General features: G+C 42.9%; 2 pseudogenes; one reads left to right on the top strand and one right to left on the bottom strand.

The window, feature by feature from the left end:
* Positions 1-762: 762 nt before the first annotated feature.
* On the bottom strand, positions 763-6844 carry LOC121136287 (annotated as a pseudogene).
* An 851-nt stretch (positions 6845-7695) lies between these two features.
* LOC121136286 lies at positions 7696-19870 on the top strand (annotated as a pseudogene).
* The last annotated feature ends 286 nt before the right edge of the window (positions 19871-20156 follow it).

The following is a 20156-nucleotide window of genomic DNA, read 5'->3' as shown; positions in this document are numbered from 1 at the left end:
ATGAAAACTCAAAGGTCTGTTCCTGAGACTTGGTGTGTGTGCCGGTTCTGAATGTGAGATGAAGGGAACCTGGCAGAGGAATGAAAGCAATGCAGTTATTTGGGAGAAAGTGAATGAAGTATAAAACCTGGTCTATGGTAATTTGGCTGGTTGGCTTTGAAGTTAGATTTTTGGTGCCTAGAAGTTCTTGGAAATCCTAGCCATTTCATTTTGCCTTCAACCTTTCTCTCTGTTTACCACAAGGCATTGATAATAGGTGGACTGAGCCAGGGGTTGTCCTCAATGAGAAGTGAGGCAGGTGTTGGCAGGACCACTGAGGTCCATGGCTTGAAATGATAATGAGCTAGAAGCTAAAGTCAGTGTGATGTGTCCAGGGGGGTCTCTCTCATGTGAGAATCACATGAACTTGGTGAGAGGTAGGGCTAGGAACAGAAAAGGGGGGGGTGTAAAGGGTAAAAGGTCTGAGCCATGGGGGTGGGGGATGCTCCCAGGAATCTGTCAATCATTTCCCACCCCAACACAACTCCCACATCCCTAAACTGGCCCTCAAACATAGAAACATCTGGTTTGTCCATCACCAAAGTCCCTCTGTCCCTTTCTTTTGGTTTCTTGGCAGTAACCACTTTGCTCCCCTGGGGTGAAGGCCCTGGCCACCCGCTGACGGCAGAGATGGAGCTGGCCATGCAACCTTCTGCAGTTAAGGCTTTTCCGGATGCCAGACATTGATTCCTCCGCAATGATGAGAATAGAATATCACCCGACCTTTCAGTGCTTGAAGATAACTGTCATTTGAGGTCCCTAGACATACTCCATTAAACGAAAAAAAATAAATAAATAAAAATTACAGACAAATCTGAGACTCAAGACACCCTCCTGGAGTCTTCACTCTGCCCGGGGACCCAATTTGCTCCCGGGTAGAAGAGGTCCAATGCTCAGAGTTCTTCTAAGTTGACACACCAGGATTTGAGGCCCTGGGGCTCTGGGACAGAAGGTCCTCCCATCTGCCACCTCCACAGCGGATGGGCAGGCAGAGGCTTTGCATCTCCCTGGAGGCAAAGCCAGTAAGCTGGTCCTAAGTCTCTGTCCTCTTCCACCACCAGGGCTGGGGGACAGGGAAAGCAGTCCAGGAGGCTGAAGGTGCTCGAGATGGGGAGCATCGGGGCTGGCCTGCTGTGCTGCACAGTGTCCGGGGGCGGCGCTGGCCGCCAGAATTTCTTGGCTGCTCCCTGGGCTTTGGCTGCCGGCAGCTTGGGCCCTAGGCGCAAACTTGGAGTGTCCAGGGCAAAGCCCTTCCCGTAACACCAAAGTTACGAGCTGCAGATCAGGCGATTGAAATGTTCCTGGCGAAGATCACCGGGCGCTTCTGGTGCTGCCTCTGCCATCTAGGGGCTGGGCGCGGGTGCCTCGGCGCGGCCAGGACAAGGTCTCCACCTCCTGCAGCCGATCCTGGGGCAGGCTGCTCCGGAGACTCAGGTTCCGGGGAGAGGCCCGCAGGTGGCGGCGGAAGCCAGGAGCTGGGTTCATGAGGCGGACTGCTAGCAGCCTCCGGCTGTGACTCCAGACCCGGGGCTGGCCTGGGCGGCGACCAGGAGGAGCTGGTCGGAGATTCCCGAGGACGACTGGGAGCAGGGTAGCGGCCAGGAGTGCACAGGAACCAACCCCGAAGTTCGGGAAGCTGCCTCTGCCCTCTTCCCCCTCTCCACCGCCTGGGCACACCACGATGTCTGCATCCGCGGAGCTCATGTCACTCGGTCGCCCGCCCTGTCCCCCAAAGAGCTTCATGCTGTCCGCGGCCCTACCGCTGGTGAATGGCGAGCCCCGGGGCCCCAGCACCACCGGGGTCCGCGGAGCCATCTCTCCAGGCCCCAGGCCCAGGGCGGATGGCCGGGGTTTGGCAAGGGCACAGAAGGGGAGGGCACGCAGGCGCAGTGGGGAGAACTCTGGGGTCCCCCGATGCGGCTTCCGGGGCATGGGCGAGCAGGGAGACCCCCGCTGTGATGCGGGCACTGCCAGGCAGGGAGGAGGACAAGGAGTTCCATGGAACAGCCTTGGGGGTCGCCCACTGTGGGGGCCCTGGTCCCAATGGCGGGATGCCCAGGCGTCCCGAAGAGCCTGCGGGCCAGGTGAACATCGCCCCCCGTCGACAGGGAGGTCTGTGCTCACGGGTGCCCTGGGCCCGCCACCCGGGGCCCGAGGCAGCACTCAGGCTCCCTCTGTGGTCTTGTCAAGAGGCCCTCGCGGTGGCTGGACTCCTGGGTTCCTGCGGGTCCCTGGTGCATCAGTCGGGCTTCCTGCTGCTGCCTTCCTGGCACGCCCCCCTCAACGCTGAGGCAGGGGCAAACAAAGTGGCTGGAGCTCAAGGCCAGGGGGGAAGGACCCCGGCCTGGCACAAGGTGCCCGGGCCCAGCGGCAGGGAGGGCGCCTTCTGCCCTCTTGGCTTCTTTCTAAATATGGCATTTTCTTAGGACAGAGTTGCCATGGAGTGAAGGGAACATGATTTCGGTGTCTGTCTTGGTCTGATTATAGTTACACTGGATTTGTTTTAAATACAATTAACCAAGTTCATTTTACCTATGTATGCTTGAAACCTCTCAATTATGTTTTAAATAGGAGCTGTTCTAATCAATCTAAGTACTATGTGAGTTTTTGTTGTTATGTCTGAATACATCTGCTAGTGCCATGTTAAAATTTTTATTTCTGGGTGGAGCAACTTCATCGTTCATATTGAGCAAAAAGCAGTAATATTAGGAGGTGTTTGCGGTGGTGGTCTATCAATGGATTTCAGTGGGAAAGGCTTACAAAAAAATTCCCTGTAGGAGAAAAGTCACTTAGAATACATCTGTTTCTCTAGGAGAGATGTTTTTCTGTTTATAGCATTGTGTAAAAAATCCTTCAACTTTAATAAACTTATGTTGAAAATATAGTTTAAATACAAAAATTTTTGTTACCAATTCTATAACCTGCCACTCTCTCTCATGCACGTGGTTGCAGTGGTTTCAATATGGGGATGAGACTGAGGTTATGAGAACTTTCTCAGTTTTTCATTCAAAGCTTCAAGATTAGGATTTTCCACAGGACATTTCTGGAGCTCACAGCCATTAAACTGAAATCATCTCAAGTCCTGTCCCTATTGTGATAATATAGTTTTGACAGTTGTTATGAAGTAGAAAGATCTAGGATGACTCATCGTAGTCTTGATAAAACAGCAATTGGATTGATGTGGTGAGAGTGTGACAGGCTTAGCTGCTCATGTGTGTATTTTGCTCATTTTCCTGGTGCTTTTCTTCTGTGTGTGACAGGCATTTGTGGGGACTGAAAGAGACAATTCACTGTGAATTCAGTGAAGCCTTTGACAAAGTCTATCAGGAGAAGATGTCAAGGCTGTATCCTGGTTTCTTCCCTGGATGGAAATCTGTTGATTCCCCTCCATCCCAGAGAGGGATTCTCAGTGTAGTCCTGGCTGTCCTGGACCTCACTCTGTAGACAGGTTGGCCTAGAACTCAGATATCTACCTTCCTCAGTGCTTGGAGTAAAGGCTTGCACCACCACTCCCCAACTGTCAGGTTGGAAAACTGTAAACATTTTAAGAACTCTTAGTGTTAGCTACTGATACTTCAAAAATCTCTCCTTGGTTTGTGTGTGTGTGTGTGTGTGTGTGTGTGTGTGTGTGTGTGTGTGTGTGTTATTTTGTCATTTGGAAGCAAATTTGTTATCTGGGACCAGGAAATCTCAATTGAGAAAATGCCCCCATAAGATTGACTGTAGGAGGTCCCTCCCCACCCTAGGTGTGGCCATCTTGGGGAAGCTACTCTGGCATGTATAAAAAAGGAATATGAGCAAGCCATGTGGAGAAAGCTACAGGGAGCAATACAGAAAGAATCTTCTTCCAAGGTGTCTACTTCTGTTCCTGCTTCAGCATGCCATGATGAGTGACCCCCAAGTCCAATAAACCCTCCCTCCCCATGTTTTTTTTTTTGGTTTTATGAGTCAGGGTTTCTCTGTATTGTTTTGTTTTGGAGGCTGTAGGTCCAGGCCAGGCTCGAACTCACAGACATCTGCCTGCCTCTGCCTCCAGAGTGCTGGGATTAAAGGCGTGCCCCACCACCGCCCGGCCCCATGTTGCTTTTGATCAATGTTTTATCACAGCAATGCAATGATTTTAGAACACTGTCCTTTTGAGTTGCCCCACATCATAAAACTCGGAGATAAATGAATGTTAAAAAACTTGATAGAGTCTGGAATAGACGTATCTATACCTAGTTTCCAAAACTAAATTGCAAGCAAGTTATTCATAATAAAACTTCAATTTATTGTCATTTTACACAACTACAATCATAAATTTAATGGTGTTGAAAGGAGTTGGCAGAGAAAAGTATATGATTGTCTGAGCTTTTACTCTATAGTTGAAGAAAAACAAATTGTCAGAACACAAAACAGGTTGAGGCTGTAGCAGCAGGTCAGCAGTAGATAACATTGTGGCTCTTACAAAAGATACAAGTTAGCCTGAACCCACACCAGGACCTCACAGCTACCTTTAACTCGAGCTCTGAGGCATCTAGTGCCCTCTGGGGACCTCCACAGGCAACATTACTCATGTGTACACCCAGTTAGTTTGAAAGAAAATTAAAGAGTAGGGATTCCTATAGGTTAAAGAAGAAATGTGCACTACAATAATTGTATCAGCTAAGTGGAAGATGAGTTATTAGGTTGGGGAAAAGTCAGTTATTTCTATTAGGAAAGCTCAACTGAACTAGGAAGAATTTTATTTCTAGTTCTTGAAAAAAGTAAAAGGACTGGAGAAATAGCTCAGATTAAGAGTATTCAAACAAGCTTGTTTCTAATTTAAATAAACAACATTTATTCATTGCCCTTGCAGGGAACCTCATAGCAGCTCCTAATCACATGAAAGTTCGGTTCCCTGGGATCTTATGCCCGCTTGAGCTCCAACGGCTATTGTACACACATGGTACACATACACACAGTGGTACAAACATATCCATAAAGTACATATTTTCTTAAAAGGAAAACAATCTAATTATACAGTGGTTCTCGTCTTCCTTAATGCTGTAACTCTTTAGACCAGTTCATGTTTGATGACCCGAAACAATAAAATTTCATTGCTACTTCATAACTAATTTTCCTGCAGTTATGAATTGTAATGTATATATCTGATAATTAGGGTATATGATATGCGATCCCCTTTGTGGTTGCTTGCCACAAGTTAAGAGCTATTCCTTTAGATTATTAAAATTTACAATATTGTGTTAAAGGACAAACTTCTTTATTGTTATTTACAGCAAATGGATAGTGACTAACAGTTAATGTGTAAAATCTTCAGGTTTAGAAGTTTATTATTTCTGGGTGTATATGTGGATCTGTTTGTGCTTCCATGGAGGTGTCTGTGGAAGCCTGGGGAGCACATCAGATACCACAGAGCTGGAGTTACAGGCAGTTTTGACACAAAAATACAGGTGCTGTGGTTTGAACTCTAGCCTTCTGAATATGGGAGCATTTTTAACTACCTAGTTATCTTTCCAGCTTGTCTTTGAAGTAAAAAAGTACAAAGTTTGGATCTTATTCCTGGAGAACTGTAAGAGGATCAGGGTCTGTTCAGTTTAAAACTCTAACACTCTAAGATGGCCATCAAAGAACCATTCTTGTTTTCAAACATGCTTAGATTTTATTAAACGTGTGTTATCAAATATTGCAGAGTTGTGAGAAGAATAAAGATGGATGGGGGCAGGACACTGTGCACAACCCTGAAATGAGCTACCAGTACCAAGTGTGCACCATGGGACAATGTATATAAGAGGATTATGATGAAGAAAAACAAAACATTGTTTCCAGATCAATTCTTGTGGTTCCACACCAGACAAACCCCCTCTTCTTCCTTTCCTCTTTGATCCAGTGATAATGCAAAATATTCAGCTTAGTTGTCTTTTCCACATCTGCCAGTAGCACCTGTGATTTCTTAGAAAATGCAGATTAGTCCAGTCTTGAATAAACAAGCATGCTTTTCTTTTTTATTGTACTGACTAATTGGTATGTGTTTATACAGGCACATGGAGTGTACACATACCAAGATCACAGGAGAGTTCAGGAGTCCATCATCCCCCTTCTAGCATGTGAGTACCAAGTTGTCAGGCTCGGCATCCAGTGACTTCACCCACTCTGTCCTGTCACCATCCCAAGTTTGGTTGCCAATCATTTGCCTCTCTTTACCCCTGCGACTACCTCTACCGTCACTCTTCCCTGGGAATGAATTAGAGAAATGCCCTGGGTGTGAGGAGAAGGCCTGATAGTCTCCTGCAGAGTAGGGCCCCTCTCATGTATATAGATATGTAATATAGACATCCTTATAAATCATCTATTAAGATGTTAAGATTAAAGTTAAAAACATTATAGTATGACTGATTTCACGTATTCATTGCTTAAATGTTTAACTACAATAATTATTATTCCTAATTCTGCATTATAACTTAGTATTGTGTTGAATTTACTCAAATTTCTATAATTAATGTCACCATCATCAGTCTACTAATTATGTATGTTAAGGGTGTACCTTTGGCATCCATAGATCCTTCTATGAGACAGTTGAATTTTATGCTACACCTTCGCTCACCCATGAGTGAATCTAATGCTCTTCTTACTACCTATTCCCAAAACCTTATTATCACTATACCTATGTCAACAAAAATACTGGTTTTCTTTTAGAATTTTCATATGTATAAAATTTTGATCATATCCTTTCCCCATTTACCTCTCCGACCCCTCCATATTCCTTTCCAATTTTCATGTCCTTTTCTTTCCCAATAGCTCCCTGTGTCCAACTAGAGATGGCCATATATGTTTGGATGATGGTGCATGCTCTGGAGCATATGTAATCTACTAGGGCACACATACCTATGGAAATCTGACTCTCCTTCCACTCGAATCCACCAAATATCCCCTAGCTCCTCAGCTAAGGGTAGGAGTCAGGAGCTCCTTCTCTATTCCTGCTGGAATATTGAATGGTTTGATGTTGTGCAGGTCTTCTGCAGGCAGCCACTGCTACTGTCAGTTCATGAGTAGACCTTCCTTGTCAAGTGTAGAAGAAGCTATTGTGTAGGAGTACTCACAACTTTTAAAATCTTTCTATCTCCTCTTCTTCAATGTTCCATGAACCTAGGGAGTAAGGGGCCCACCCCTCCATTTTAAAAACAATATCTTAAGCAGTCAACACTCAACATTGTTATCTCTTCATGAAAAATTTCCCTTAGATTTTTGGGCATTAAGTCACCCTTAAATTCACAAATAAAACTTGGAATATATGCCTCTCTGAAAGAGTACAGCTTGATTCCTCAATTTCTTCTCACATTTGTCTCTTTTCTTTCTTGTTTGATCAGTATGAGCACAAGTCATTTCACCTTTAGCTAAAGAATTAAGACATAATCTACCAGGCTCTTTTGCATCTGTTGCCCATTCAATCCCTAACTCTACAACCTCCCTTTCAGTCAAGTATTTACCACTCTGTGCCCCTCCCCAGCCCTTCTAATCTCATTCTAGCCTGGACATTTCTCTCTATAGCCCCATTATGGGACCTGAGTCAATAGGGCAGAGGCAGGAAACTTTATTTTTTTCTCACAGGATGTACCTCCAAACAGTTTCACAGACACTCATCTTATCAACCTGCCCATATGGGCAAAGTTCTCGAGGATGGGGCTGACCATTTATGGGTAATGTATGTGGGAGGCAGGTAGAAAGGTAGCTATTGGTTAGGTGAGTGTGTCTCTCAGAAGGCATGAAAATGCCTGATCAAGTTGTGCCCAGGGGTATAATAGTGACATGATAGTTGTCGGTGGCCAATTGCTTTTTGATTAATTGAATTATTATGCCTGCTCCAAAGGGATGAGTTAAGGTCTGCTACTGTAAACACTGTCAAAATCACATGGCTGAGAAGATCACAGGCCCCAGAGGGAAACCTACTGTTGATCTCATTAATGGGCATATTGTCAAATTTCCTTCTAAGTATTTACAAGATGGGTGCTTCTCACTCTCTTGGTCAAAGAGGCTGTTTTTCTCCCTCTGGGTAGTGGTTAATGTACAGATTCACAACTGTTAGAACGTGATTAGAGAAAGTGACCTTGATTGCTGAACCATAGATGTGCATTCATCAACCTTCCCTATCCAAGGCTCTGGGATTATGAAAGAAGAGGCAGATAGACCTTATGTACTGGGGATGTGCTGGGAAGAAACACTACAAAATGCTGTCCTTTAGAGATGAAGTGACCATCTTATTCATCAACTCACAGTTGATGCTGAGGTTGCCAGCACAAAACCTGCATTCAAAATCCCAACATGGACTGGGAAGGGACTCTGAGATCCACCCCTAACAGTGGAACTATTACTATCTAAAGGCTGCTAAGTGACAAGGCCTTTTAAGGTTTGGTTGTTGGTAGGCTGCCCATGCCCCTGTGGATGACTCCATACCCATAGGCACATGGTCAAAAGAACTTAGACTCAGGGGGGTTTAATTGAATTGGAGGGTCCCTCGGGGGGTGAAGTTAGTTTAGTGGGGTGTGGAATACGATCAAAACATGTTTTATATGTGTATGAAATTTTCAAAGAATACATAAATTATTAAAATTATTAACTCCTGAGCTGGAGATTTGGCTCATTGGTGAAGAGCACTGGATACATGTATTTGAATATATAACCTACTATGTCTATTTAGCTTTGCTTGTATATAAGAAGTGTCCAGTGATTGTTTAACCATACAGGGCTTATCGCTGTACTGACCCATTCTTCCTCTCTGCAGCCATTCCTTAACTATCTTCTCTTTTTGAAACAGTGTCTTATCCTACTCTGGCTTCAGACTCATTACATAGCTGAGGATGACCTTCAACTTCGAACCCTCTACCTCCTAGCACTAAGATCATAGGTTTGTAGCTCTCACACCTTTTTAAAAAGAGCTGCTGTAGAATCATACCCAGGACCCTGTATAATAAGTAGTCATTCTACCAACTGAGCTACATCCATAGGCCACAAGTTTCCATCTCAACAGCTTGGCATATTTTCATTTATTTGTGTGAATCAGAAATGCCCAAGCTGTTCTGAAATACTGAAGATGAGTCTCCATCTGGGTTACTCTGTTCCATGCTACCTCACTGTAACTTTTTTGCCTTGAACGGTGTATCTGCTGTTCCTACTCCCATTTCCCCTGGTGAAATTCTAGATGCTCTGAAAATAAGTGGGGCTACCTTACCCCTGACTTCCAGCTGTCATCAGATGGTAAACTTCTGCCAGTATTTAAGATAATACATCCTCAAGCCCTCCTTAATCCTCAATCTCATGGTTCCCTTTGACACTTATAATAATGGCTAAGAGGTTGGGGGAATAGGAGGAAGATAATGGGTATAAGATAGGTGAAGACAGAGAATGTGAAGATAATGAATTCATAATTGATAAATATAGACATCAGGCAGGTATGTTAGATATATAGGGGACATATAATAATTAGCATATGATGTTTAGATTGATAATGGATAGCTGATATGCAGATTATTATAGGAAGATATGTATTATATGTAAATAAAAAGAATTAGTTTTTATATGGGAATAAGGGGAAATGTCAAATTCATAGATAACAAATAATAGGTGGGCAGATATATGATAGGCAGATAATGTAAATGGATACATAAACACATATTCATAGATTCATGATTGATGGAGGTATATAAACATGATTTATGCAGGTCTAATGCATGTGTGCATTAATGCTTGTGAAGCAGGGATGAATTTTACACTCCAGGGCACTCCTGTAGCCTCTGGGGCTTCTTTCATCAGTGCAGTAATCCCACTCCTGGGGATTCACCTTCATGACCTAATCTTCAGGAGCTCCATGTCTTAAGACAGCCTTCATGGCTGGTAGGCTTCACCACAGAGTCTGAGGAGACACTCACATTCACCCAAGTCTGCCCTTCCACTTTCTTCTGAAGGCCAACATCAGAAACTCCATTCCCCGCAAGAGATGAGAAGACATCCCCACCATAACTCCTACAGGTGGCAAATTGTGCCTTTCAAAGCTTCACACAGAATGTTAACTCCAGTAACTTCCAAGAAATTTGAGACCAGGTCAAGCAGAGAGGAACTTGTTGCACAAAACGTCTTCATAGAGATGGCCACAGGCAATGAAGGTGAGACAGCAATGACAACCTGCAAAGGGCATTCCACATCAGCAGCTCACTTATTTTCACAACATTACATGTCTCTGCAAAGACTGGCATGTTCTTCCCATACTGAATTTCCAGTTTCAGGAAAACAGGGAAATGTGCTGCCCCATAGACAAAGGCCCTTGTCACCAAGTCTGAGGATCCGAGTTCAATCCCACACGGTGGAAGGAAAAAACCAACCCCATTATCTGTCTTCTATCCTCCATTATCCTCCATATGTGTGTGACTACACCCCCACACACACACGATGGAAACCTTTTCAAACAAAAGTGTTAGAAGCCCAGGGTTATAGATCGCCATAGATTTATCCCAAGTTGATCGATTTGTATCAGAAATTCACCGTGTTGCAGATGCCTGCCATAGTGGGATATCTTTCTTTTGTTGTCTGTGTGAGTAAGTGTGTGTGTGTGTGTGTGTGTGTGTGTGTGTGTGTGTGTGTAGGTGCACATGCAGGTGGAGGTCAGAGGACAAGTTCAGCTGTCACATGCTGGAACACCACACAGGCCCTATGAGGCAGAGTCTCTCAGTGGACTGGAACTCATTTATTAGATGTGGCTGTTTCCCAGGGAGCCATGGGACTCCCGCTGTCACCATGTCTTCATTGTGTAATTGCACATGGCTTTTTCCCATTGTCTTGGATATCAAACTTATATCATGCTACTCTGGCAGGTGTGTCACCCACTTATCTATTACTCCAGTCCAATCCTGTTACATTATTTGAAATATTTTCCCTAATCCTCTTAATTGTATGGGTGAAATACTACCATATTAAACACTAGATAAAATTTTCAATGACTCATGCCTAATGTAGCTCTTTAAATTATTACTCATCAAGGATTATTTACTTCATTGTACTCTATTAAATAGTAATTAAATATCCGAATAATTTTGTCATACAATGTTATTCAGTCCTACCTCTTGTGAAACATCATCATTTCTTATAGTGCATATGTCTCCTTTTATTTTCTAAGTTTCATTTCAGAACTGGAGATGTCAAACAGCATTTTAAGATCACTGATGAATTTTCAGAAAAATCAGGGTTCATGACAAAGCACCCATATAACACTTGCATGGTTTTCAGAAACCTCTTCTAACTGGAGCTCCAGGGCATTATTCACCTCCTCTGGCCTCTGCAAGCTCATGCACTCACATGGTACACAGAAAATTTCACAAGTGCTCTCATGGATCCAGCCCATGTCTAAACACAAAGGACGTTATCTCAAAGTTGCTTTGATTTACATTTCCCTGATGGCTAAGGATGTTGAGCACTTTCTTAAGTGTCTCTGGGCCATTTTAGTGTCCTCTATTGAGAATTCTCTATTTAGTTCAATACCACACTTTTTACTTGAATCCTTTTGTATTTTGGAGACTTGCTTCTTGAGTTCTTTGTAAGTTTTGGAGATCAGCCCTCTGTCAGATGTGGGGTTAGTGAATATAATTTCCCATTCTGTGGGCTGCCTTTTTGTCTTGCTGACTGTGTCCTTTGCCTTACAGAAGCTTCTCAGTTTCAGGAGGTCCCATTTAATATTGTTGCTCTATCCTTGGTCTTTTGTTTTCCCCTTCAAAATTGATTATTATTCTTTCAAGATCTGTAAAGAATTGTGCTGGTATTTTAATGAGGATTGCTTTGAATCTGTAGATTGCTTTTGGCAGGATTGACATTTTTACTACATTGATCCTACCTATCCAAGAGCATGGGAGATCTTTCCATTTATTGAGTTCTTCTTTAATTTCTTTCCTTAAAGACTCAAAGTTCTTGTGATATAGGTCTTTCACTTGTATGGTTAGGATTACCCCAAGGTATTTTATGTTGTTTGTGGCAATCGAAAAGGGTGATGTTTCTCTGATTTCTTTCTCAGCCCTTTTATCAACTATATATAGTAGGACTACTCATTTTCTTGAGTTGATCTTGTAGCCTGCCACTATGCTGAAGGTGTTAATCAACTGTAAGTGTTTCCTGGTAGAGTTGTTTGAGTCATTCATGTAAACTATCATATCATCTGCAAATAATGAAAGTTTGACCTCTTCCTTTCCAATTTGTATCCCCTTGAACTGCTTTCATTGTTGTATGGTTCTGTCTAGAAATTCAAGTACAATATTGAAAAGATATGGAGAGAGTGGGCAGCCTTGTCTTGTTCCTGAATTAAGTGGAATCTTATTGAGTTTCTGTCCATTTAGTTTGATGTTGGCTTTTGGTTTGCTGTATATACCTTTCAATAAGTTTAGGTATGTTTCTATTATCGTAGAACTCTGCAAGACCTTTATCATGGAAGGAGTTGGAATTTTTCAAAGGCTTTTTCAGCATCTAGTGAGATGATCATGTGATTTTTGTTTTTCAGCTTATTTATATGGTGGATTACATTGATGGATTTTTGTATGTTGAAACAGCCCTGCATCCCTGGGAAGAATCCTACTTGATCGTGGTGTATGATTGTTTTGATATCTTCTTAGACCTGATTTCCCAGCATTTCATTGACTATTTTTGCATCATGATCATGAGGGATATTGGTCTGAAGTTCCCTTTCTTAATTGTGTCTTTGTGTGGCTTGGGGATCAAGGTTATTGAAGCCTGGTAGAAAGAGTTTGGCAAAGACCCTTCTGTTTCTACTGTGTGGAATACTTTGAGAAGAATTGGTATCTTTGAATTTCTGGTAGAATTCTGCTCTGAGGCCATCTGGACCTGGGCTTCTTTTAGTTGGGAGACTTTTGATGACTGCTTCTATTTACATAGGGGTTATAGGTCTATTTAAATTGCTTATCTGTTCTAGATTTAATTTTGGCAAGTGATAGCTATCAAGGAAGTCGTCCATTTCCTTTAAATTTTTGAATTTTCTGGAGTACAGGTTTTCAAAGTATGACCTGATGATTCTCTGAATTTCCTCAGAGTCCATGGTTATGTTCCCCTTTTCATTTATGATTTTGTTAATTTTCATGTTCACACTCTGCTGTTTGTTAAGTTTGGACAAAGGTTTGTTTATCTTGTTCATTTTCTCAATGAACCAATTCTTGGTTGCATTGATTCTTTTTATTGTTTTCCTAGTTTCTACCTTATTGATTTCAGCCCTCAATTTGATTATTTACTGGCATCTACTCCTCCTGGGGGAGTTTGATTCTTTGTGTTCTAGAGTTTCCAGCTGTGCTGTGAATTCTCTAGTGTAGCTATTCTTCAGTTTCTTCATGTGGGCACTTATTGCTATGAACTTCCCCTGTAGCACTGCTTTTCCAAAGTGTCCCATAGGTTTTGGTATTTTGTGTCTTCATTCTCATTGAATTCCAAGAAGTCTTTAATTTCTTTTTTTATTTCTTTTTTGACCCAGGAATGGTGCAGTTGTGCATTATTCAATTTCCAAGAGTTTGTAGGTTTTCTGCAATTTGTGTTGTTGTTGAATTCTAATTTTAAAGTATGGTGGTCTGATAAGATGCATGGAGTTATTCCAATTGTTTTGAAGCTGCTGAGGTTGGATATGTTGCCAGGTATGTGGTCAATTTTTGAGAACGTTCCATGTGGTGGTGTGAAGAAGGTATATTCTTTTTTATGGGGATGAAATGTACTATAGATGTGTGTTTATCACATTTGGGTCATTACTTCTATTATACCCTTAGCTTCTTTGTTGAGTTTCATTTCTGGTATCCCTGTCTAGTGGTCAGAGTGGTGTGTTGAAATCTCCCACTATAAGTGTGTGGGGCTTTATATGTGATTTAATTTAGTAATGTTTCTTTTACGAATGTGGATGCTTTTCTACTTGGGGCATAGATGCTCAGGATAGACACTTCATCTTGGTGGATTTTGCCTGTGATGGGTATGTAATGACCTACTTCATTTCTTTGGATTGATTTCATTTTAAAGTCTAATTTATTAGATATTAGGATTGCTACTCCTACTTGTTCTTGGGTCCATTTGATTGAAAAATTTTTCCCAACCTTTAAGTCTCAGGTAATGTCTGTCTTTGCAGTTGAGGTGTGTTTCTTGTATGCAGCAGAAGGATGGGTTCTGTCTTCGAATCCATTATGCTAGCCTGTGTCTTTTTATGTATGAGTTAAGGCAATTAATGTTGAAGGATGTTAATGACCATTGATTTCTCATTCTTCTTTGATTTGGAATGGTTGTTATTGGTGGAATTTTGTGTGGAATTTCACTCCTTTGTTCTCTTGGCTATTGGTAGAGAGGGATTCTCTAATGCCTATGTTTTCTGCTTGGAGTTTTCCTTCCAAAATTTTTTGTTGGCCTGGGCTAGTGGATACATATTGCTTGAATCTAGCTTTCTCATGGAATATTTTGTTTTCTTCATTGATAATGATTGATAGTTTTTTCCGGGGATAGTAGTCTGGGCTGGCATCCAGGGTCTCTTAATGTTGGTAGAATATCTATCCAGGACCTTCTGGCTTTAAGAGTTACCATAGATAAGTCCGGTGTAATTCTGATAGCTCAAGCTTTCATTTGTTAATCATTAATCTTGGTGTCTTTCTATTAGTCTTCTATACAGCAAGTTGCCTCTTGGGCCAATGCATTCAAGGCTATTTCCCACTTTCTCTTCCATCAGGTTCAGTGTATGTAGTTTTACTTCAAAGTCTTGGTACACATGGACTTGTGTTTTGTTGGGTGATAGACACAGATCTCTTCACATTCTTCTACATGCCAATATTAAGATATAGTGACACCATTTGTTCCTGGTGTTTTCTTTTTTTCACTGTATTATTTTGGCTTCTTTGTCAAAGATCAATGTCCATAGGTGTGTGGATTTAATTCTGAGTCTCTTTTTCCATTCCATTGAGAATTACTGCAGTTCACATACTTTATGTTTCAAATTGACCTAACAATATCTTGAGAACACTTCATTCAAACAGAAAAGATGGTGATTCCTTCTCAGAATCTCATGGGATGCTTTCCATATTGACCACATCATCAACCACAAAGCAAGACTGATTTTATGCAAGTAAATATAAATAACCTCCTGAGAAAATGTAGGTGACTCCAGAATGGAAGAAGTGGTCAAAGTATACTTCATTTGTAGGTAATACACTTCCCTAAAAGTTTTACCTTACATACCCCACCAGAAAACTCTAATAGCTGACAAACTGCTGGCAAAGCAACAGATTTTAACTTGAGCCCCCAAATCAGTAGCCTATCTACAAAGAAATACCACATATACTGAAATAGCCAAGAAAACAATGCCATCCAAGGTTGCCTCAAATATAATAAGCTGGAATAAATCTCACCAAAAGTGGAAGACTTTTAAGTGAAATATGGGAGACTGTGAAAAATGACTAAAAGACATTTACAGCATCACACAACATGTTTTGTCAGCAGTGATATGCAAATTAAAACTACTCTGATATATCATCTCACACCTGTGCAAATTGTGAAGATCAAACATATTGAGGACAACCTATATTGGAGAGGATGTGGAGTAAGGAGAACATAGGAGTGCAAAGTTCAGCATCTACTTAAAAATTCAGTATGGTATTTTCACGTAAAATTAGGAATCACTATACCTCAAGACCAAGTGATACCACTCTTGGGCATATACCCAAAGGATGCTTAATCATACCCCAAGGACACTTGCTCAACAATGTTCATAGCAGCTTATCTCTACTAGCCAGAATCTGGAAAGAACCCAGATGCCCCTCAACCATATCATGAACAAAGAAAATGGAATACATTTTCAAATTGGGGTATTGCTTAGCTGTGAAAAAAACAATTACACTATGAAATTTGCAGGCAAGTGGATGGAACTTGAGGAAAACATCCTGAGTGAAGAAACCCAGTCTGAGAAATACAAAAACAGTATGTAGTAACTCATAAGTGATTACCAGATAGAAAGTGGAGAATAACCAGACTAAAATTCACAGCTAGGTAAAATGAGGGTCCTAAGAGGGGTTTATGGAGTGTCCTTGGAAAGGAAATTAGATTAGCTCTCCCAAGTAAACCTAGGGATAGGCAATGGTAAAGGGGAGGGGGAGGGGGATGACAACATGTGGAAAACAGATGGACAAGTTGGGAGAGGAACAGATTAAGGGAAAATGAAAGATATATTTTGATAAATGGAGCCTTTATGAAGTTAGGGAGAAATGTGTTGCTAGGGATACTCCCAGGAATCCATAAGGATGAACCCAGCTAAAACTCCTAATAATAGTGGATAGGGTGCAGGGAATGGCTTTCACCTGTAATCAGACTGGCTAATTTCCCAAATGAGATTATAGAGACTACATCCAGTAATGGATGGAAACAGATTCTGAGATCCACAACCAAGAGTTCTGAGAATTCAGTGGAAGAGAGAGAGGAGGAAATACATGAGCAAGGTGGGTCAAGACCATGACGGGAAAATCTACAGTGACAACTTAATGAAACTCTAAGAGACTGATAAATGATAGGCCGAAAGCCATGCCACCTCTGCCATCTGCAAGTGGGAGAAACATGGGGCCATGGCCCTCTGGTTTTGGGAGGCAAATTTGTAGCTGGGTCTATCTGAGGAGCCCCTGAACAAGGATCCAAATCTGATCATGGTGCATGAGATATATTGTTGGAGCATATTCACTATGGTGAAATGGTATGCTTAGATTTACTGCAGGAAGAGGGGCTTGCCCCGTCTCAACTTATGGTCCAGGTATTGCTGCAATTATATGGGATTCCCTACACTTTGGGAGGAGGGTATGGGAAGGGGAGCTGCTTGGCTGCAGGACACAAAGCATGTCAGGAGAAAGATGGGAGGGAGAAGGATGCTTGAAATGTGAAATGAAATTTAAAACAACAAAGTTAATATAAAAATGGGAAAATGATTTATACATTTCAGATGGAAACACCAATGACCAATAATAGCTGAAACAATACCAAACCATGAAATGAAAAATGAAGCAAAACAATAGAACAAAGCCAAAACTGCTGGAAGCATCACCATTCCAGATTTCAGGTTACACAACACAGTTATAACCATATAAAGTGTAAACAATCCTATTCATCAGTGTCAGATAATATTGGATACAGCTATAATTCCATAGCCTTACATTCCCTTGATTTTTTGGAAAAGAGGCCAACAGTTCATATTATGGAAAACAAATGGTCCTGGTCAAATTGGACAGTTGTAGGTAGATGAATAAAATTTGATTCTTATATCTTACTCTGCACAAATCTAAACTTCCAATGAACCAGGTATCTGACCAAAAAGCCTGAAATTTACAGATTATTGATCAATGCATTAGCACAACAAAAGACTTTCTCAACAGGACACTGGTTGTACAAACACTACCAAGTAATTTCCAAGAATAATAAAAGGAACCACATGAAACTAAAAATCTTGTAAACCACAAGGCAACATGGAAGAATGGCTAATCTTAACCCTAACCCTAGCTCTGCAAGCCATGGTGGCTCTCCAGCCATGCCAGTTTTAGCAAGTCGTGGTCTACCATGAGCCATGGACATGTCATTCCAGCGCCAAGGATGATGACTGTGAATCAGAGGCCATCCACAACCTGGTGGTGGGTTGGCCACAGGGCAAGTTGGTTCCAGTCTCAGTGGTGATATTCGGTGCAAATAGAACCACAGCAGGAGGTCGCAGGCACAGGATCCAATGCCACAAGCACAAGGCCTGCCTGCAGATGGACTACCTAGAGTGTGGATTTTGCAAGGATATAAAGAACTTTGGAGGCCCCAGGTACATGAAGCAGAGTGGCATCATCCTGCAGTGAATCCCACCAATGCTGCCCCACACCGCCATGTGCCTTGTGTGTGGCGAGGGAGGGAAGGAGGATACAGCAGAAGAGGAGGAAGGCAAGTTTAACTTCATGCTCATGGATTGCTCCATCTGCAATGAGATTATCCACCCTGGATGCCTTAAGATTAAGGAACCAGAAGGTGTGGTCAACAAAGAACTTCCCAACTGCTGGGAGTGTCTGAAGTGTTACCATGCTGGCAAGACCAGAAAGCAAAAGCAAGGCCCTGACTTAAAGTTTGCCTCCAACCTGCCTGGCTCCTTGCTCAAGGAGCAGAAAATGAACTGGGATAACAAGGAAGCACAAGAGCTTGCCAAGTGGAGGAGTGATTGTGAAGAGGCTCCCGAAGCAGGTCAGATGAGCATCCCTAGAAGGTGCCTGCAGATATCTGATGATGAGCATCCAAGGAGGAAGAAGAAATATGAGAAGCTCCAAGAGCTGAGTGGATGCAAGCCAACCTCGAATCTTCAAAAATGTCCCCGTTCTAACTCCTGCCTCTCCTCTAGGCAGCAGTCTCAGCCCCTTTAGGAGATCCAGTCTGCCTTACTTCCAGGAACAGCTAACACCTGGCAAAGAAAAGAAGATTTTCAGGAAAAATAGGCGATCCTGGATGAACGCTGACGATCACTTGGGACTGGCCAACAAACCACTTTGGTTCTTCAAGCTGGAACCAGAAGGTGACCAGCCTGAGGCACCTCCTAAGACCCGGGAGAGTGACCAGTCGCGTTCCAGCTCACTTACTGCTGGGCCCTGAACTGTAGGGGCTGAAGGCCCAGAAGGATAAATAAGGTGACGATGCTCTGGAAACGGCAGTTTCCCAAAAAGGAGCTGAGCAAAGAAGCAAGGATCTCAATTACGAGATCCAAAAGACAGAGAGTACCTTGGCACATGAGAACCATCGGCCCATCAAGTTTAAGCCCGAGAGTGAGAATGAGGAGTCAAAGAGGCCCCTAAGCCACTGCAAGCGCCTCCCACCACTTCAGCAGGAGGCTTAATGGTATCTCTAGAGAGTTTCAGCACCCACTAGGACCTGGCCTGTGCAGCCCACCTCGGGTTCTCTTCCAATCCCCTCCCTCTTCATCCCCAGCTATGTGCATCCAGATGGAGAGTCATGCGATCTCACTGCCACCCTCAGCCGCCAACTGACTCGCCACCCCTTGATGATGGAGGAGCCCCTGTTATGGTCAAGGAGGTGTGGATGGCAGATTACAGCTACCTCGTACACCAAGTCCTGTGGTTCTGCATACAGGTCTGCAGAACCTGGAACCACTGGTGCTGCGTTAAGCAGTTGTGGACCCGCATTGACCTGAACCACTGCAAGTCCATCAATCCTCTGATGCTGAGTGGCATCGTCCAGTGATAGCCTGTCTCCCTTGACGTCAGCTGGACCAATATCTCTAGGGAATAGCTGAATTTGCTCATCCAGCGGTTTCCTGGGCTCTGAGACTTTGTCGGGTTGCTCATGCATTGCTGTCTCAGCTCTCTGTGGTTCCAGTTGTCCATTACTCGGATCCCTGGATGTTCAGTGGGTAGAAGGACTAAATGATGCCCAGATGCCGGATCTACTGTGCCCACCCATAGACAACAGGCAAGTTCAGATGGACAATTGGAGCAAGCACTGGCACATTGTAGTACTGCACCTAGCTGGTGTGGACATCACAGACGCTTCCGTGCAGCTCATTATCCACCATATGCCCCCACTCTCCAAGCTCCACCTCAGTTCATATAACCATGTCACTGATCACTCTATCACCCTGCTTAGTTCAATCGTCACTACCACTGGAGTCTCTGACAGAGATTGTCCTATCAGACTGCAATAAGGTCACTGTAATATTGATCAGAGGTACTGCAAGCAAGTCACAAAGGAAGGCTGTGAGCAGTTCATAGCTGAAAGGTCTGTGAGTGTTCAATTTGGGCAAGTGGAAGAGGAACTCCTGCAAAAACTAAGTTAGTTCCAGAAGGGTTGGGGGTACAGCCTGGGAGAGGAAAAGACTTCAAGAGCAAGTGGGCTTATATTTCTTTTGAAATTTGGAACAAGAGATCTCAGGACACAGTTCTGATTCCCAAGTCTTGCCAAGGGTGAATCCTTTCAAGTACCCATTTGGGGATGAGTGATTCAGATATTTTCCTCTGCTCTTTCTGCATCATAAGTGCACTCTTTCCGTGCCATTTCTAAAGTGGCCTGTTGGAAAGGAAGATGAGCTTTGGAGAAATTATTTTAGAAGCCTGAGCTTAGTG

The sequence above is a fragment of the Mesocricetus auratus genome, unplaced genomic scaffold (assembly GCF_017639785.1).
Source record: "Mesocricetus auratus isolate SY011 unplaced genomic scaffold, BCM_Maur_2.0 Super-Scaffold_100057, whole genome shotgun sequence".
NCBI lineage: Eukaryota > Metazoa > Chordata > Mammalia > Rodentia > Cricetidae > Mesocricetus > Mesocricetus auratus.
This window is presented reverse-complemented; position numbering and strand designations above follow the sequence as displayed.